The sequence below is a fragment of the Nuphar pumila genome, chromosome 3 (genome assembly GCF_984573655.1).
Source record: "Nuphar pumila chromosome 3, dmNupPumi1.hap1.1, whole genome shotgun sequence".
In the NCBI taxonomy this organism is placed as follows: Eukaryota; Viridiplantae; Streptophyta; class Magnoliopsida; order Nymphaeales; family Nymphaeaceae; genus Nuphar; species Nuphar pumila.
In genome coordinates this window covers 25,497,447-25,516,847 of record NC_143251.1, presented here as the reverse complement: position 1 = coordinate 25,516,847, position 19,401 = coordinate 25,497,447, and the positions used below count along the sequence as shown (strand labels likewise).

At 36.3% G+C, this 19,401-nt stretch overlaps 1 protein-coding gene across 1 annotated transcript in view; it reads left to right on the top strand.

Annotated features, from left to right (window-relative positions):
* The window catches only part of LOC149842343 (myosin-1-like), a 107,427-nt gene that overhangs the window by 47,827 nt on the left and 40,199 nt on the right, over positions 1–19,401 (top strand). The gene's annotated exons all lie outside the window — the stretch shown is intronic.

Genomic DNA, 19,401 nt, shown 5'->3' with positions numbered 1-19,401 from the left:
AGGAGGTCAAGAAAAAGCTCTTGAGGGAGATGCTCGCCTCAAAGCAATAGAAGACTATCAACGTCAAGTGGAAGATTAGAAGAGCAACCATGCAAAAATCCTAGCATGGTTTATGAATAATGTTGAACTTAAGGTATGTGCCAATATTGCAAAATTTCGCCGAGCCAATGAAGTTTGGTTTTTTATGAAGGGTATGTATACCCAAAAAGATCTTGCAAGAGTCTATTTCTTGCAAGAGAAAGTTAGAACTACAAAACAAGGGGATATGAGCATCCAAGATTACTATAGTACTCTAAACCCTTTGTGGGATGAATTGACTCTTTTAGAGCCTAAATGGGTGGCTACGGAGGATGTTGAGCTTAAACAAAAACAAATGGAATAAGATAGATTGTTTCAATTTTTTTTTGGGCTTTGTTCCGAATTTGAACAAGTAAGATCCTCACTCCTTCATAGATCCACTCTTCCTCCATTAGAGGATGTCATTGCCGAAATTACTTAAGAAGAGACTTGACATGGCATGAGTAAAAGCATGGATGAAGTTCTTGCCGTATCTAAACCCGACAATCATGTTAAAACATACAAGCCACCTCATTTTGGAAAACAAGGGAATGGTGGAAGGAAGATGATTATATTGTTAAATTATGTATAATCAACCATGTTATCTAATATATATATTTTATATATATAAGGTAATACATATACATATACTATATATATATATATGTATCTACTCATTATATATATAAAATATATATATTTTTCTATTGTTAGCCGTAGGGGTGGTTTAGTCTTTTTATGCATATTCTTTTTCGTGAATATGCTTGTAATTCTTTTTGTATTTTCTTTTCTTAAATTCTCTTTTCTTTTTGCATTTAATGGTGTACTTACCTTGGGAGGGGCCAACACACTAGTCGTTGGACCCTTCCAACGGTCACATTTGTGACCGTTGGAGGGGATCCAACGACTATGTGTGGAGCCCCTTCCAAGGCCCACTAAGCCCTATAAATATGGGCATTCTCTCATGTATTTTCTATGGCTTTGGGTCAAAGCCCAAGCATTCAATAAAGTTTTTTATTCTTTTAGTGCATTTGTGAGATTGATTTGTGCTTTTGTGCACAAGTGTTCTTATTGTGCATATGTGCACATATTTGTTATCAAGAATATTAAGGTATTGATCATAGTATCTTGTTGAAGATAATTTCACATATATGTCATTATTGTTATCAACCGGGACATATCAAACCCGCATGCCCAAAATTAAATGGGACTTTCAAGCCTAAGGTGGCTTCCATTGAGGAATCCTCCACTAAAGAAGATGAAGGCAAAACGGGGATCTCAAGGACACTCTTGGTCAAGTATCCATGGCTCTCCAACAAATCTTAAAGGCTACTTCCTCCACCTCCGGTGCCGCCATTGCCTCTTCATCACCTCCCGGTACGTATTCTTGGATTTTAGATCCCGGAGCTTCTTTTCACATGACTCCCCATGAAAATGCTTTAACCAATGTATGCACCAATTCAAAAATATCTTGTGTCTCTATGGCATTTGAAACTTTTCTCAAAATAAATGGAATTGAAACTCTAGATCCTAAAAATTTTCAAAACTTTTTTGTTCCAAAAGTAAGAATAGTTCTTAAACTAAATCTCAACCTTTTTTCCGTTTCCCAAATTGCCGACCATGGATGTGAAATATCTTTCTCATCTCAAGGGTGCTTTGTGTAGGATTTCCAGTCCTGGAAGCGGATTGGGCAAGGCCATATAAGGGAGATCTTTACTACATGAATCACTTGACACTCTCTACAAACTCTTTTTGTACTTATGTCCAAGATAAAAGTATTGAAACTTGGCATAAAAGACTTGGACATCCAAGTTATTCTAAAATGTATCTTTTTTCTTTTGAAAACAAGTTTTGTAAAGAAAAAGATATCAATTGCAAAGATTGCATTTTTGGAAAAATAAAGTCTATTCCATTTCCTACAAGAACCTTTATTTCAATTAGATCTTTTGAATTGGTGCATTCCAATGTGTGGGAACCATTTTCGGTTCTATTTAAAGGTGGTTATTCATGTTATGTGACCTTTGTTGATGATTATACTAGATATGTATGGATTTATTTTCTTAATCTTAAATCAGAAGTCTTTACCTTTTTTAAAGAATTTTGTGCGAAAAATCAAAATCAATTTCAAAGTCACATATCCATTCTTAGATCCGACTCTGGAGGAGAATACCTATCAAATGAATTTCAAACATATTTAAAACAACATGGCATTTGTCATCAAAGATCATGTCCAAGAACTCTACAACAAAACGGTCTAGCAGAAAGAAAACATATGCATATCTTAGAAACCACTAGATCATTACTTATTTTTAAAAATATTCTTAAATTTTTTTGGGCCAAAGTTGTGTTAACCTTCACTTACTTAATCAATCGAATGTCGTCCTCAAAATTAAATAATATCTCTCCTTATGATTTTTTTTAAATTACACCCGATTTCAATCATCTTCGTATTTTTGGATGTAAATGCTTTGTTCTTTTACATAAAAGAGATAAATTATCACCAAAGGCAATTGAATGTGTATTCTTGGGATATGGTGAAAATCAAAAGGGCTATAGATGTTTTGATTATAAAAATAATAAGTCATATGTCTCAAAAGATGTGACATTTCTAGAAGATGAGAACAAACTTGAAATATTAGACAAACAAAATGAAATTGAATATATGTTTTTAAATGATCTTTTAGAAGATACAAATGATGAAACTTTAAGTCATTCAAAAATATTAGAAGACACGTAATATTGAAACATCACCAACTAATGGTGACAATCTACATGTTTACACCCAGCGTGAGCAAGAGAAACCTATTAGTGCTTTAGAAAAATTCTTGCGGCTTAATGAACCTCTAGAAGAAACCTCCCTTAGGCGCTCCTCTAGAGAATCAATTCCACCTAATAGGTTTGTTTCATATGAATATCTCTCACCAAATTATAGAACTTTCCTAATTGCCTTACATTCATACTATAAGCCTTCTCATTATAATCAAGCAAAAAATATATCGCATTGGATTGAAGCAATGAGGGTAAAACTAGATGCCTTAAAAAGGCTAAAACTTGGGAATTAGTTCAACTTCCTCCAAATAAAAAAGCTATTGGATGTCGTTGGGTTTACAAAATTAAGACAAAAAGTGATGGTTCCTTAGAACGATATAGATTAGTGGCTAAGGGATACTCACAAGAATACAACATTGACTATAAGGAGACTTTTGCTCTTGTTGCTTGAATGACTAGTGTCTGAACCCTAATTATTGTAGCATCATCTAAGAAATAGCCTATATTTCAATTAGATGTTAAAAATGTCTTTCTTAATGGTCAAGTAAATGAAGAAGTATATATGGATCCTCTGCCGGGAATTACTCTTGAACAAGGTCAAACCCTTAAATTATTAAAAGCTTTATATGGTCTTAAACAAGCCCCTAAGGCTTGGTATGATAGATTTAGTGCTATCATGATCAAGTTGGGATTTCGTTCTTGTTATACTGACACTGTTCTCTTTGTTAAAAGTGCAGGTAATAGTATTGTTATTCTTTTGCTTTATGTTGATGATATGATCATTACAGGCAATGGTGAAAGTGATATTATTGATGTTAAAAATATGTTAAAAGATAACTTTGATATGTCTGATTTAGGTTTTCTCAGATATTTTCTTGGCATTGAAGTTGCATACTTTCCTCGAGGGTATATATTATCACAGATGAAGCTTACTGAAGATATATGTTCCAAATCTGGAATTTTAGATGACAAAAAGGTGAAGACTCCAGAGGTTATCAACGCTAAACTACGGTTGGAGGATGGAGTTCTACTGGATGATCCTACACCCTACAAACAACTCATTGGATCTCTCACCTATCTGACCATCACCAGGCCAGACATCGCTCACGCCGTTCACTCTGCCGGCCAATTCCAGCATGCTCCTACAACTTTGCATATGAGTGCCGTGCTTCAGATTATTCGCTACATCAAAAACACTCTAACTAAAGGGTTTTTTCTATCCTCACTCTCTTTATTAAATTTGCTTGCCTATACTGATACTGATTGGAGAGGAAACCCAAATGATAAAATCTCAACTACTGGGTTTTGTGTCTTTTTAGGAGATTCTCTAATTGCTTGGAGATGCAAGAAACAACAGAAAATCTCCTTATCATCTATTGAGGCTGAGTACCGGGCTATGACAACCACTACAATGGAACTTGTGTGGCTTCGAAGTCTTCTTCAAGATATGGGAGTTGAAATTTCCGGTGCCTCGAAGCTGTGTTGTGACAACAAAAGTGTCAGCAATCACACCTTCCATGAGTGGACCAAACATATAGAAATGGACTGTCACTATGTTCGTGATGAGTATCTTCGTGGGACAGTTACACTGTCATACGTCACATCAGCCCACAGACTTTTTTACTAAAGCACTTGCTCTTCGCTTCTTGTTTCTCCTTGACAAACTTTCGGTCATCCTCCCATAAAGTTTGAGGGGGGCGTTAAAATATATATATATATGTGTGTGTGTGTGTGTGTGTGTGTGTGTGTGTGTGTGTGTGTGTGCGTGTGTGTGTATTTCTTCAAATACACCATAATACTTGATAGGGGTATTATGGTCATTTTACATAATACCCGATAGGGGTATTTATTTTTTTTTTTGTATTTCTTTTCTTTTTACTTTTTATTTTCTTTATTTAAAGCCACGTAGGGGGCCTTACCATAGAGTCGTTGGCCCCCCCAACGGTCACAACCATAGAGTCGTTGGGGCCCCCAACAGACGGTCACAAATGTGACCGTTGGGGGCTCCCAATGACTCTATTGGGAGCCCCCTTGTGGTCCCTTGAAGTGTATAAATAGGAGCTCCTCTTTAATAAAAGGAGTATTTATTTTATGTGTGTAGCCTTGTTACAAGGCCTTTCGTATTATCCCTTAGTGGATTTCTTCTTTGTGCCTTTGTGCTAAGTCCATTGTTGGACATTGTGAATGCATTTGCATTCTTGATTCTTCCTCATACTTCATTACAAAATCTTGGTGATCAAGCTGAAATTGTTTTTAGTAAATTGGGAAGCATGCCACTCCAAATTTGAAAGTATTAAAGCTCTATTGCAATTCTTATTCAAGTACTAGTAAGATCGTGATTGTTTTCAAGAAATAGGTTGTTGGTGCTTACGTGGAAAATGAGTGTTTGTGCTCTTGACCGATGGCGTTTGCATGGTGGTGGAGTACTCATGGTTTTCACCCTTGTTCTTGTTCTCTCCTCTATACTTTCTCTCCTTCTCTCTAGTGTTTTTTATTTATTTATCTTTATCCTTGTAAAATGGATGACAATAAAAATGTCACCACAAACCCATAAATGTCAACGATTCAAAATATGTAATATGAGATTCAATTATGAAGCATCTCATATAGAAAAAAGGGTTGTGGGGATTAGTGGATGAGATCGATCCAGAATCCAAACTAATCCTTACCAAAGTAGAAGGTGAGAAAGAGGTACCTCTTATGAAGGTTGAGAAAAATAAGGCAGTGACCACTTATGAGAAAAAGTGAAAGGAATGAAGAATGAGATATGCCAAGATTATGTCTTGGCTCATTAGTAGCGTCGACATTAAGAAGTCTTCAAGTCTTGCTAAATTCGAACATCCAAACAATGCATGAGATTATCTTAAGAGAATGTATTCTCTTAAAGATATTGCACATGTGTGTAACTTGCAAGATAAGATACAAAATATGGTTCAAGGAGACAAAAGCATTAGAGAATACTATAATGGTTTGTCCGAACTATGGGAAGAGTTGGTTGTTCTTGAACCAAAGTGACATTGTACGTAAGACATAGAACTCCACTAAAATCAAATAGACGTGGAACACTTTTACTTATTAATGGGTTGATATCGGATTTTGAATCCACCAAATCTGCTCTTCTTCATCGAGGGAAAGTCCATGCGATAGAAGACACTATAGAAGACTCAGTTCTAACCGTATCTAGATCGAAAAACTATGTTTGTACTTACAAACTACCACACTATAGAAGGCCAAATGATGAGAAGCAAGACAATGAGTATGAAGTATGGAAGAGAATAGACTTAAAAAGTGAATCTCTAAGAGTGATGATGACTCAGTTCTAGCTGTATCTAGATCGGAAAACTATGTTCGTACTTGCAAACTACCACACGATAGAAGGCCAAATGATGAGAAGCAAGACAATGAGTATGAAAGAAAGTTATTTGCTACTATTGTCGTGAACCGAGACATGTGAAAACATATTGTCCTAAACTGCAAAAACCTTATGAGAAGAAGGTTGCCTCTGTTGGACCTCTACAAGAGTCAAGTGATCCATCTATTGGAAACATGTCATTGACACAATTAGTGGAGGCTCTTCAATCTCTACTCAAAAGAGCATCCTCATCCACTGGAGTCGCTGTCTCTTCCTTCGACCTTTCTGATCCCAGTAAATCTCTTTGGCTTCTTGACTCAGGTGTTTCTTTTTATATGACATCAAATGATGATATATTATCCTAATGTCATAACTCAAGTGGGTCAAATGTTTTCACTGCTGATGAAACATCTCTTGAGATAAAAAGAATAGAAAAATTTAAAAACATTTTTTAAAACACAAAAAAAAATTTATTTTTCAAAAATTAGATATATTCCTAAATTGAACTTAAATCTTTTATCTGTTTCTCAATTATCTGACCATGGATGTAATGTTTTTTTCTCCTCTCATGGTTGTCGAGTGCAGGATTGCCAGTCAGGGAAGCTGATTGGGGAAGGCTATATAGAAAGGTGGCTTGTACTACATAGATTTTTTGAAAATACCCAAGAATACATTTTGTTGCAATGTTCATAAATTGGATTTGGATTTATATCATAAGAGACTTGGCCATCTTAGTATATCCAAGATTCATTTTTTTTTAAAGATGAAAATTTTTTGTAATTTTGAAAATTTTACATATGAAAGTTGTATTCTTGGTAAAATGAAGAGATTACTGTTTCAAGAAATAACCTTTGTTTCTTCCTGATTACTTGAGTTAATACATTCAGATGTTTGGAGACCTGCACCTATTATATCAAAGGGTGGTTTTATGTATTATGTAATTTTTGTGGATGATTTTACGAGACACACTTGGATTTACTTCTTTAAACAAAAGTCCAAAGTTTTCTCACATTTTCAAATATTTTACAATTTAGTCAAAAACCAATTCAAGAATAATATTTTCATCTTTTGCACTGATTCATGGGCCAAGTTTTTATCAAAAGAATTTAAAGATAATCTAAACCTATACGGTATCACATCAAAAATCTTATCCTTATACCCCTCAAGAAAATGGTTTTGCTAAAAGGAAGCATAGGCATATTATAGAAACAACAAGAACTTTACTTATTACAAACCAAGTACCTAAAGATTTTTGGGCTGAAGCCACATTAACTGCAATTTATCTTATTAACAGAATGCCATTTTTTTTCTTGAAAAATGTATCTCCTATTGAAAAACTTTTCAAACAAGTCTCATATTACTCTATATTAAGAGTTTTTAGATGTAAGTGTTTTATTTTTAATGACAAAAATAACAAACTCTCTCGTATTATTCCTTGTATCTTTTTAGGATATGCAAATAATAAAAGGGGTTACAGATGTTTTGACTTTAAAATTAAAAGGCTATATGTTTCAAGGAATGCATCATTTTTAGAAAAAGAAAGTTTTTTTGAAATTGAGAAAACTAAGAAAATAAATGAGTATTCGTTTTTGTTGGATTTAATTCCAAAGATTGGTGATTGTGATGTTGATGAAGATCAAGAAGTTAAAAGTGATGTGATAAGTGAAGAACAATCTCATAAAGATCAAGATTGTATCCAATATTCCAGGCGTGGTAATTTTGAACATCCATGTGCTCTTGAAAAGTATACCAATGATGAAAAACAAGTAAAAATATAAACGAGGTCTTCTAGAGCATAAAAAAATCTTTGAAAATTTTGTGCCCTATGAGTCATTTTCACCTAAGTATCAAGCCTACATTGCATTAATGCATTTCTATATAGAACCTTCCAACAATTCTAAAGCAAAGAAACATCCTAAGTGGGTAGAAGCTATGAGAGTAAAATTAGATACCTTAGAAAAGGTGAATACTTGGACTGTCCAAGACATTCCCCAAAGAAAGAAACCTATAGGTTGTCGATGGGTATATAAGGTTAAACCAAGAGTGATGAAACTCTTGAAAAGTACAAAGCCATATTACTTGCCAAGAGATATTCTCAAAAATATAGAATAGATTATGAAAAACCTTTGCTCCAGTTGCTAGAATGACCACAGTTAGGACCTTAGTAGCCCTTGCTTCTTTGAAGAGATGGCCTATATATCAAATGGATGTTAAAAATACTTTTTTTAATGGAAACTTGGTTGAAGAAGTTTATATGAAAACATTGCCTGACATAAATATTCCTTAAGGAAAATCTCTTCGCTTAGAGATGGCCCTGTATGATCTTAAACAAGCACTAAAGACTTGGTATGACAGGTTTAGCCAAGTTATATTTGATGTTGGATTTCAATCTTGTCTGGCTCACACAACTTTGTTTGTTAAGATTTGTAATACAGGTATTATTATATTTCTCCATGGACGTGTGATCATCCCAAAAATTTTCCTCTTGTATTCCTTCTCTTTCTTCTCTTTTCCTTTCTAACCTCTATTTCCCTTTTTAAAGGGGAAAATAAAAGACAGAAAAGAAGAGAGAAGAGAAAAGAGAAAAGAGAAAAGATAAAAGAAAGAAGAGTGAGAGAAACTCTTTTGCGAAGGTCTCACTTGACCTTAATTTTGAAAAAAAGATTACTCGCCTCCGTTTTAAAATATTTGCGGGAAAATTGGGAGACGGGGCTCGCTCATCGGTACGAGGTTCGATCGTTCATGGCGCCTTTACTAGGGGTAATCGAACCAAGGGTCGAATTTATGCCTTTTGCTTTGCTAAAATATTATCTAAGAATTTATTCTAAGTTTAAGGATGCACAAAGAATCATGCTTGTGTAAATGCAAAAGATGTATGCTCTTTTAAGACGAATTTGGAAATTTTATCCAAGTGATTTTGAAATTATGAAGAATATGATGAAGAAATGGTTTTTGAAAGTTGAAGACGGACTTGGAAAAGTTAGATTTTCTAATTTAAGATTTAGAATAGATCGTGAGTTTTGAAATAATAAAAAATTGAGATGAACCTAAATTTTGAAAAAGGGAGTTTTAGGAAATAAGAATTGAAAGTTGAATATAGACTTCAAAATGGATCTAGAATTGAGAGTCAAGATGGAATTTGAAAATAGAGTGGAACTCTAGATTTAAAATTTGAAATCAGAATGAAAGGTGGAAGAAATCTAGATGGGATTTTAGAATTGAGTGTAAAATCTGGAATCCACGATGAAATTGGATCCGAAATCCGAAATCTGAGATGGAGTTGGATCTAGAATCCAAGATGGGATTTGAAAAGTAGAATTGGATCTAAAATCTAGAGTCCTAAATGGAGTTGGATTCGAAGTCTGGAATCCAAGATGGAGTTGAATCTGGAATCTAGAATCCTAAAGGGAGTTGGATCCGAAGTCTGGAATCCAAGATAAAGTTGAATCCGGAATCAAATATGGAATTAGAAGATGGATTTGGATTTTGGAAATCCAGATGAGATTTGAAGATGGATCTGGATTTCGGAGATCTAAATGAGATCCGAAGATGGGTCTGAGCTTTGGAAATATAGATGGGATTTGGATTTTGGGAAATCCTAGATCAATTTCCAAAATTTGGGAAGAAGAGATTGAAACTTTGATTTTCAAACTTGAATTTTGAAATCAGGAGATGAATCTGGAAATTTCAAAGTTGAATTGAACTTTGAAATTTTGATTTTGAATATTGAATTTAAAATCAAATCCTGAAAATGGAAATGAATCTGAATTTTCAAATTTGAATTGAACTTTGAATTTGGATTTGAATTGGAAATCGAATTTTGAATATAAAAATGAATTTGAAATTCCAAAGTCAAATTAAACTTTGAAGTTGGAATCTGAGTATAGAATTTGAATTTACAGGAGTTGAAAATTGATTTGAGAAGTGAAGAAGATATTTGAAGAATTATCACTTTGGATTTTGAAAAAGAATGATGTAATTCTATCCCAAATGATGAATGAATTAATGAATTTTGAAAATTGAATATTTGAAAAGCATATTTCATTCTTTAAATGAATTGAAATAAGATTGAGAATATAATATATCCCTGACTATGGTCATTGGATGTAACGACCCCAATCCAGACCCTTTTAAAAATGCGGAATAATTTTTTTTTTCTTCTAAGAGTTGCAGAAACCTTCCCAGAGATCTGGGGTCCTCACAGTTCCACTTTCCATTGGATAGCCCATCCACCACAAACGAAGTTGCAATTATCATCCATATCAACCAACTAAAACTCTTTTATTAATGAGTAAGCAAATTTCAAAGACAAGGTTTTCTTCAACTGAAAGTAAAGTAACAATTTCAAAAATTAAAAGAACTAAAAGACAAATGATAGAGCCACTAAGTCCTCTACTGAAGCCGACAAGCCCAAGTATAACTCATCCATCCCCAGATGCATGACCAACTTCCCTGTTCACCATTTCCTGTGAAAAACCAACAAAGTAGGGTGTCAGAACCGAAATTCTGAGCACAACTACTTCTAAAGAAACCAGGTGAGAGAAAGAACATGGATAAGATTTCATGCAGTGATTGGAGTGAGTGCAGATATAAAATTTGCAACATTTAAATATCCATAACTACCAATGATTTCATTTACTCACCAATCAATAACAGTAAACAGTGTCATATATCAACAACTAAATAACCAACCTTTCAGCATGATTTCACAAAGTAAAGCGTATGCTACCACCAAATGATGTCATGATATCAAGAATGATTCAAACATGCATGATCTAATGCATAACAGAAAAATGCATGATGATGTGCAATGCATGATTTCTTCTGTTATCTTTCATTTATGTTCAATCTTTCCATATGCATGCCCTATTAAATGCACACATCTTTAAGTTCATCTTTTTAATTACCGTGGCCCGCGGATACACCAAACGGGTACAAACCCCGAGGTCAAGTAAGTTCCCAGGGTAGCTTAACACACAATTTATATTTTATTACTAGGTTCCAACTTAGCCCTCGACCGATATCAGGAAACAACACCATCCATCGGAACATTAGACCTCCACATCTAATGTCGGGGACACAAGGGACACCCCACGCCCACAAGTGTCACTTTTTTGGTACCATAAACTCACAGCTGTGACTAACACACCACTCCCGGGTAAAGTGGCGGGCTCTCCCTAAAACCGTGGCCAGGAGAAGAACCTCAATATCGGGTTCAGGGGCAACAACGCACACGGAGTTTTTGTATCCTCACAGTCTCCCCAAGACCGGATAACTAAGATTCTCATACTCCAGATGAGATATCCCAGAATGTATATTCACTGTTCTTATAATATTTTTAATTAAGTCCATTTCTTTAAGTTTGCCACACATATGCAAAAGTAAAGTAAAAACCCCGCATCCTTCCTTGCAGGGACCCATTCGGGACTCCAGCCCGTATAAACCATTAGAACAGTGTAGTAATGTGCCAAATCATCTTATGTGGTTCCAGTGGTGTATTTAAAACCTATGTGAAAGCACCAAACCCACGGCTCTCCAGGCCGATGATGGTTCAACCAGGCCATCAATGCATCACATCACAAAACAAAAGTAGTGTTTTATTTATAACATTAAGCCAAAGTGCCAAAAGCATATGCACATATGAAATAATAAACTCAAACATATGCATGTCATAATTCATTCATATGAAATTTCAATATGTGTGTGTTACATACATCACATATGGGTGTTCACCAATGCACACCTCTTTTGAGTGTGTCAGTATGCACATACATTACACATTCTCATCAAGCATACATGCTCACAAAAATATCAACAACCGATCTATGATCACATTCATGATTGCACAAACAGTACAATAAGATGCTAATATAACATTTTACATATTCACCGGGCAAAATGTAAATTTCTGCACATGCTAGGGAAGGTGGTCGGGCTTACTAATCTCGGACCCCTATCCTCCTAACTAAATAGTCAATTCAGTCCAATCGACTGAGCCTGTCAACCATCCCAGCCGATTGGGTCAGCTGGAGTGGGTCGTCCAACCAAATCCACTGTTTATGCTGACACAACATAAGCTTTCATCAAATTTTTGTTCGCATACCGCTGAGGATCTATACCAAAAGGAAAGCATGTGGGAAACACATAAGAACCGACTATCATGAGCAAATTTGATTTTTCAGAATCCATGATTACAGGTACATTCATAGGGACTCACTCATAATTTAAATGATGAATCTGATTAACCAAACCAGCTATATACATATGCTGCATGAACATAAACAGTCTCAAGCATAAGCAATGTTTTCAGCTATTATGCATGAATGAAATCAGTATTATGGATAACGCTAACTTTAACCACCATAGTTAGCTTAATGCCTGTATACCAACACATATTCAAGCTGTTTATCCTCACCAATTCTGCGTCAAAACAACCCACGCACACACATACAATTTTATAACAGGGATTTTATTTTCTGTTCAGCACTAGAATAGCTCATAGAAGGTGGGCACCTAACAGGTATTTTTCCCGGTCAGAGTTCCAGTTATACTAAAGGATATCTGGTTCAGGATATACTGGTGTCAAAACCCAAGAAGGCAACCTAAGTTGGACTTCTTCAGGACAGTCTACCATAATAAGTAAATTATTGCAATGAAGTTAATTCTGCTAAGTTTTAAAAAGCACAGAGAACTATTTAAAACACATCGACTTCATACTGTCAAACGCAACTTCATTTGCATAGTAGATTCAGCCTTTAAAATGAATGTAATAGCCAAAAAGCAATTGTTCCAGGACACCACTAGGGAACAATTACTTAAACTACGCAATATAAGGAAAAGAATAAGCTTGTGAAATACAGAAAACACGCTTTGATCTAATCAATAGGATGCATAAACCATGTACTGCTGTTGAAACTCCATCATGTTCATAGAACAACATGCACAATGCACCCCTAACAATTCTTGCATAAGAGCTCGTGATGCCCAATTTTTTATGCAGCAACTTAATCTAAGCCTTCAACCTAAATTAAAAATAAACTCAGCCCCTATGGATTGAACGTACACCGCATACATACTTCTTTTTTTTTTTGAATCATACGAGTCACAGGCCAGCACCCAGCCGACTGGGTCGGCTGGGCCTGCTATGGCCCGGATCCAAAAGAAGTAGAGCACCCAGCCGACTGGTTCGGCTGGAACCCTGCTAACACAGCACCCAGCCGACTGGGTCGGCTGGGCCTGTCGCCCCCTACCAATGCACTATTGGCCTGCAACATGAAACAACACATTTTTTTTTTCAAGCATATACGATTATTGTTTTCATAAGCATATACGATTTCAGTTTTCCGATTTCAATATTTAGGGCATATTAAGAAAACCCCCAAATCAATTTGATTTGGGTATTTAGGGTTTATCAAGAAAAACCCCTGTTCGATTCCTCACCCAGGTTCGAAGAAGAACCGTACCTTTTGAAGAGTATTCCGGCGATCGGATGCTGGGGACGCGAAGACACGGTCGGCTGGGGTTGCTCCTTGCTGCTGCCGTGACAGGGAGCTCGTTGGAGGGCTTTTGATGGCTGTCGCAGCTTTCCAGCGACCTCCTTTCCTCCGGCGTGTGCGCACCGAGCAAGCGAGAGAGATGGGGAAAGATGGGGAAGAGAGGGCCCGAGTGAAGAGGGCATAACCCTCTCTTCACTCCCCTTTTATCGACCCCAGGCCCCCTCCTTCCTCGCCGAGATGGGAGGGGGAGGTCGGTTACGCCCTGCGTAACACCCCCTTCCCCCCTTTCCTTTCCTGTTAGGGTTTATCGGGCAACCCTTATCGGGTTGCCCTTTCTGTTTTAAAAGGGCTGTTAGTTGGGGTGGGGCTCGGGTCCGAACCCGGGACCCGCAACCTGGCCCCAAAACAAAATGGGTCCACAAGTGGATCCAAATGGATCCACTGTGGATCCTCGAATTAAATTAAAATTTTAAATCAGAAAAATTTTCATTTATCTATTATTACCCTTTAAATCAAGATTTCAAATAAATCAATCCTAATTACCCCCTTTATGGGTCCTGGATCCGTAATGTGGATCTAGGCCCAAATTGAAAAATTTGAAATATTTTCTAATAAAAATCTCGGGTTTTACATTGGATGTATTATATAATAATCATATTTAAATTCAAGTGAAGAACGAAATATATTTTGGTGCCTTTATAGAGTTTAAAATAAAATTAACTCTCAATATATCCTGACTATGGCCATTGATATATATTTTGAGTTAGTTTTAAGTTAAACTCTAATAAAGGAAGAAAATTTCAGAAAATATGATGATTTTGAAAGAGATCCAGTGTGGATCCAGTGTTATTTCATAAGAGATAAGAATCCTAAGCATTGCCCACATTTTGACTATGGCCATTAATGTGAGTTATTTGCTTAAGATTAATTACCTCTCATTAGAATGGTGCACGTGCCATTCGTGTTTCACCATGGTGGATTTTTTTTTTGAGAAATAAGAGGAAAATAATATGAAACAGGTAATTCAAGGTGTTTACATGCTTGTACATTCTATCTAAGACTGGAAAACAAAGTTTCTCATTAATACCTAACTATTACATCATTGAATGGAATTCTGCAAAAGATAAAAAGTCTCTAATTTAAGAAAGAAAATCTAAATTCTTCATATATTCCTGCAAAACAGAGTTAGCATAGAACAATATGCTAAATATTACGATGTTATATTGGAACTGAGATGCATGTAATATATATAATTGTGGAAGTGCAAACATGACGATAACATATATCTAATATGCAAAGGAGACAATGAGATGAGCTACAATATCAAATAGAGGCTATGAACATGCAAGGGTGAAATGGAGAGGTACTAAATGTCTATGCAAATGCACTATTTAATATATAAATGTGAAATGCACAAGATGAAATATGAGTGCAGTAGTAGTGATGGGGTGATGGAAATGTGGGAAAATATAGTGCAGGGGAACTAAGTGATTAGGTGAAGTACTAGAAGCACAACATCATGGTGTGATGAAGATGAGTGTTACTGCATTAGTGCTGGTAATGACTTGGGATGGAGGGTGTGATCTGCAAGGTGGAAATGGTATTTAGCAATGTGGGTGAAATGGTGAAGTGTATGGATATGAATATGAAATGAAGAAGATGAAGGAGCTGATGATGATGAGATGCAGGGGGTGAACATAGTAACAACTGTGAATATGATAATGTCCAGCAGGGTGATGGTAATGCTGTAGTGAAGATATTGCTGGATAACGAATGGTATAGCAGAGGAAAAATAATGTTTGCTGCATATAAGTGAAGGCAGCAAGCGTTAAAGGCAGTGAGTAGGTTGGAGGTTTTGCTGTAATTTACAGCAGATAGAGGGTAGACAGTAGTTGTGGAATGGTTTAGTATTGTTTGGAGATGGTAAATAAAGATGTTGCATAGGATGCTATGATGAATGTGGTAAAAGGGGAAGACAGTGGGTGGTAGTGAATGTAACTACAGATATGGAGGAACAGTGCTTTTAGCAGAAAAGTATACCTGTATAATAGGTGCATTGTGTGGTGTACGGGTCACAGCAGGTAAAGTAAACACTGTGAGAAATGGTAAGTGTTACTCGAAGAGCAGATCAGTGGTGTCAGAAATCTTATCATCATGCAAGTTGTTGAGGCGTGCTATCTCCCCATAGAAGAACCTGAATCGCAGGGGTGACATAGTTACACCAAGAAATGAAAACTGGATAGAGCATTAACTCTGGACTCAGCAAAGCCCTATTATTGCCTAATTGTCTTGGGACTTGGTGATTTGTCCACAGAACTCAACTGGTATATGGTTGTGACATAGCCAAGTCAATATGGGATTGGAGTAAGTCCTCTAGCCCATGAAGATTCCCCCCAGTTGCAATCAATTTAGCTCACATAACAACGAAAAGCGATAACAGAGCCCAGGAACTATCAGTACGCTTCCAACGACAACCAACCAGAGACAGGAAAAATATTTTGAAGGTTTTATTTTGAAAGTGAAAATAAATAAGGATAAGCACGTTCAGAACCTCATCAGCGCTCGTCTTGCAATAATTTCTGCGTGTGAATCATTGAGAACATCACCATGTGGACTCAAAAGCGAGCCTCCAAGGCATTTTGTTCCAGTGCCCAATGCCACAACTCTGAGTTCTGAAGAAAAAACCATTAAAACAAAATTATAAGAAATCCAATAACATATATAATTGAAAGCTAAGAAAAATACAAATCCAACAACATACATAATGCACATAAACAAGCAAAAAAAAAAAAGAGAATCTGAATAATAACTTAAACTACTAAGAAAAATACTATCAGCGTCAAAGAATCGAGAGCTGATGTAACAGCTATGAACAAGGGTATAATGTTGACATGGTGTAGAGTGTGATGGTGAATGACACAAATGTGTGTGCAGCTGGAAGGTTGGGTGAAGAGCTTGTAATGTGGCTACAGTGGATACTTATGAAGGGTTGATGAACCTAAAAAAAAAAAATGTGATTGGTAAAGTGGACAGCAATGGGTGTTGTATGATGAAAGTGGTGAGTTGCTATGGAGAAAACAACAGTAGATGCTGAAATGGTATAGTGAATATACTTACCAACAGCAAATACGTGAGGGTGAAGTTGTTAAAATGTATCTAATATATATATATATATATACACTGTATATTACATCAATACCCGATAGGGGTATTTTTGTAATTTCACATAGTTGTTTTAGAAAACAACTATTTTCGAATTTCATAAAATGTAATTTTCTTTTTTTATTTTTTAGAATTCTTTTTTGTATTTTTTGAGGACTAAAAGGGGCTCCAACCATAGAGTCGTTGGAGCCCCCTGTTAGAAAGTGGCTTTGAATACATTAGGTTCAATAAAGAACCCATACACATGTACATGAAGTGCGAACAAACCCATTAAAGGGAACAACACAAGCACATAATGTGGTAACACATAAACCCACACAATGGGCAAAAATATGACATAAAGTCATAAGTTGAATATTATTGAAGAAGAAGGAAGAAGGGGGTATAAACCCCATACAATGGAGCATAAGCTCCTCCAAGGAGTAAAGAATACAAAGGGGGGAGACCCCTATTTATAACACAAGAGAGGGGCCACCAAGGGGGCTCCCAAAGGAGTCGTTGGGAGCCCCCAACGGTCACATTTGTGACCGTTGGGGGCTCCCCAACGACTCTTTGGGGAGCCTCCCTAGGTGGCGCAAATAAAAAAAAGGAAAAATAAAAAAGAAAATTAAAAATAAAATTACAAACATATTCCAAATGGAATATGCGTAAAAAATGTGAAATGTCTAAACTACCCCTATGCCTATAAATAGATAAATATATATTTTATATATATAATTAAGATAATACATATGCATATATACCATATATGAATATGTATTATCCTTTATATATATAAAATATATATAAGATTACAATTGTCGAATGATACATTTTAACACCCCCAACGGTCACAAATGTGACCGTTGGGGGCTCCCAACGACTCTATGGGAGCCCCCTTTTGGCTCTCCTTTTGATGCCCTTTGACCCTCTTTTTTCCTCCTCTCCCTCTTGTATAAATAGGGGTGAACCCCTTGTGTATTTTCATTCTTGAGAGCTTTCTCTCTTCTCAATAAGAGGCTTTTTATATTGTTGCCTTCTTAAAGGCTTGTGCTTGTATTGTCCCTTTGTGGACTTGCGATATTGTCTCTTTTATTCATTGTTGTAAGTGCTTGTATGCACTCTTTTTATTTCCGCAATATCTCATTACATGGTATCAGAGCCACTCGATTCTTGAAGGAAAGGTGTGGTTCGTGTATCTCATATTTAGTGGACATCTTCTCACTTCTTGGCAACATCATGGAGACAAAGATTGACCTATCTTTCAAGCTCAATGGAAAGAATTATATGATGTGGGCATCGACAATGGAAAATAAACTCAAAGGAAAGAAGCTTTGGGGTTTTGTCATGGGGACCGTTCCGGAACCAAAGCTTATGCTCACGAAGATGGAAGAAGGTCAAGAAAAGGCTCTTGAGGGAGATGCTCGCCTCAAGGCCATTGAAAGTCATCAAAAGGAAGTGGAAGATTGGGAAAGCAATAACGCAAAAATCCTTGCGTGGTTTATGAACAATGTGGAGCTTAAGGTATATGCTAATATAGCTAAATTTCGTAGAGCCAATGAGGCTTGGTCCTTTATGAGGGGTATGTATACCCAAAAGGATCTTGCAAGAGCATACTTCTTGCAAGAAAAAATTAGAACCACCAAGCAAAGTGATTCTAGCATTCAAGACTATTATAGTGCCCTAAACCCACTATGGGATGAATTGGCTCTCTTGGAGCCAAAATGGGTTTCTATGGAAGATATTGATTTAAGGCAAAAACAAATGGAACAAGAGCGATTGTTTCAATTTTTTTTGGGCTACGTCCCAAATTTGAGCAAGTGAGATCTTCACTTCTCCATAGATCTATTTTTCCTCCTATTGAGGATGCTATTGCCGAAATCACTCAAGAGGAGACAAGGCTTGGCATGAGTAAGCATGTTGATGAAGTCCTTGCCGTATCAAAACCGGGTAACAATGTTAGAACCTATAAGCCTCCTTATTTTGGGAAACAAGGAAACTACAATGGAGGAAGAAAAATGATTGTTTGTCATTATTGCAATGAGCCGGGTCACATTAGACCCGCTTGTCCAAAGCTTATTGGAACCTTCAAGCCTAAAGTGGCCTCTCTTAAAGAAACCACCACCAAGGAAGATGAAGGCAAGAACAATGACATTAAAGAAACTCTTGGACAAATATCTATGGCTCTCCAACAAATGCTAAAAGTTTCTTCCTCCGCATTGGGTGCGGCTATTGCTTCATCATCATCACCCGGTATGTATTCTTGGATCCTTGACTCTGGAGCTTCTTTTCATATGACCCCTCATGAAAATGCACTTAGTGATGTTTGCACCAATTCAAAGGACTCTTGTGTCTCTACGGCCGATGGAACTTTTTTGAAAATTTCAAGTATTGGCTCTTTTAAAGATTCACAAAATTTTTGTGTTCCAAAAGTAAGAGTTGTTCCCAAACTAAATTTAAACCTATTTTCGGTTTCTCAAATTGCCGACCATGGATGTGAAATATCTTTCTCATCTAATGGTTGCTTTGTGCAGGATCTCCGGTCCGGGAAGCGGATTGGGCAAGGCTATAGAAAGGGAGACCTCT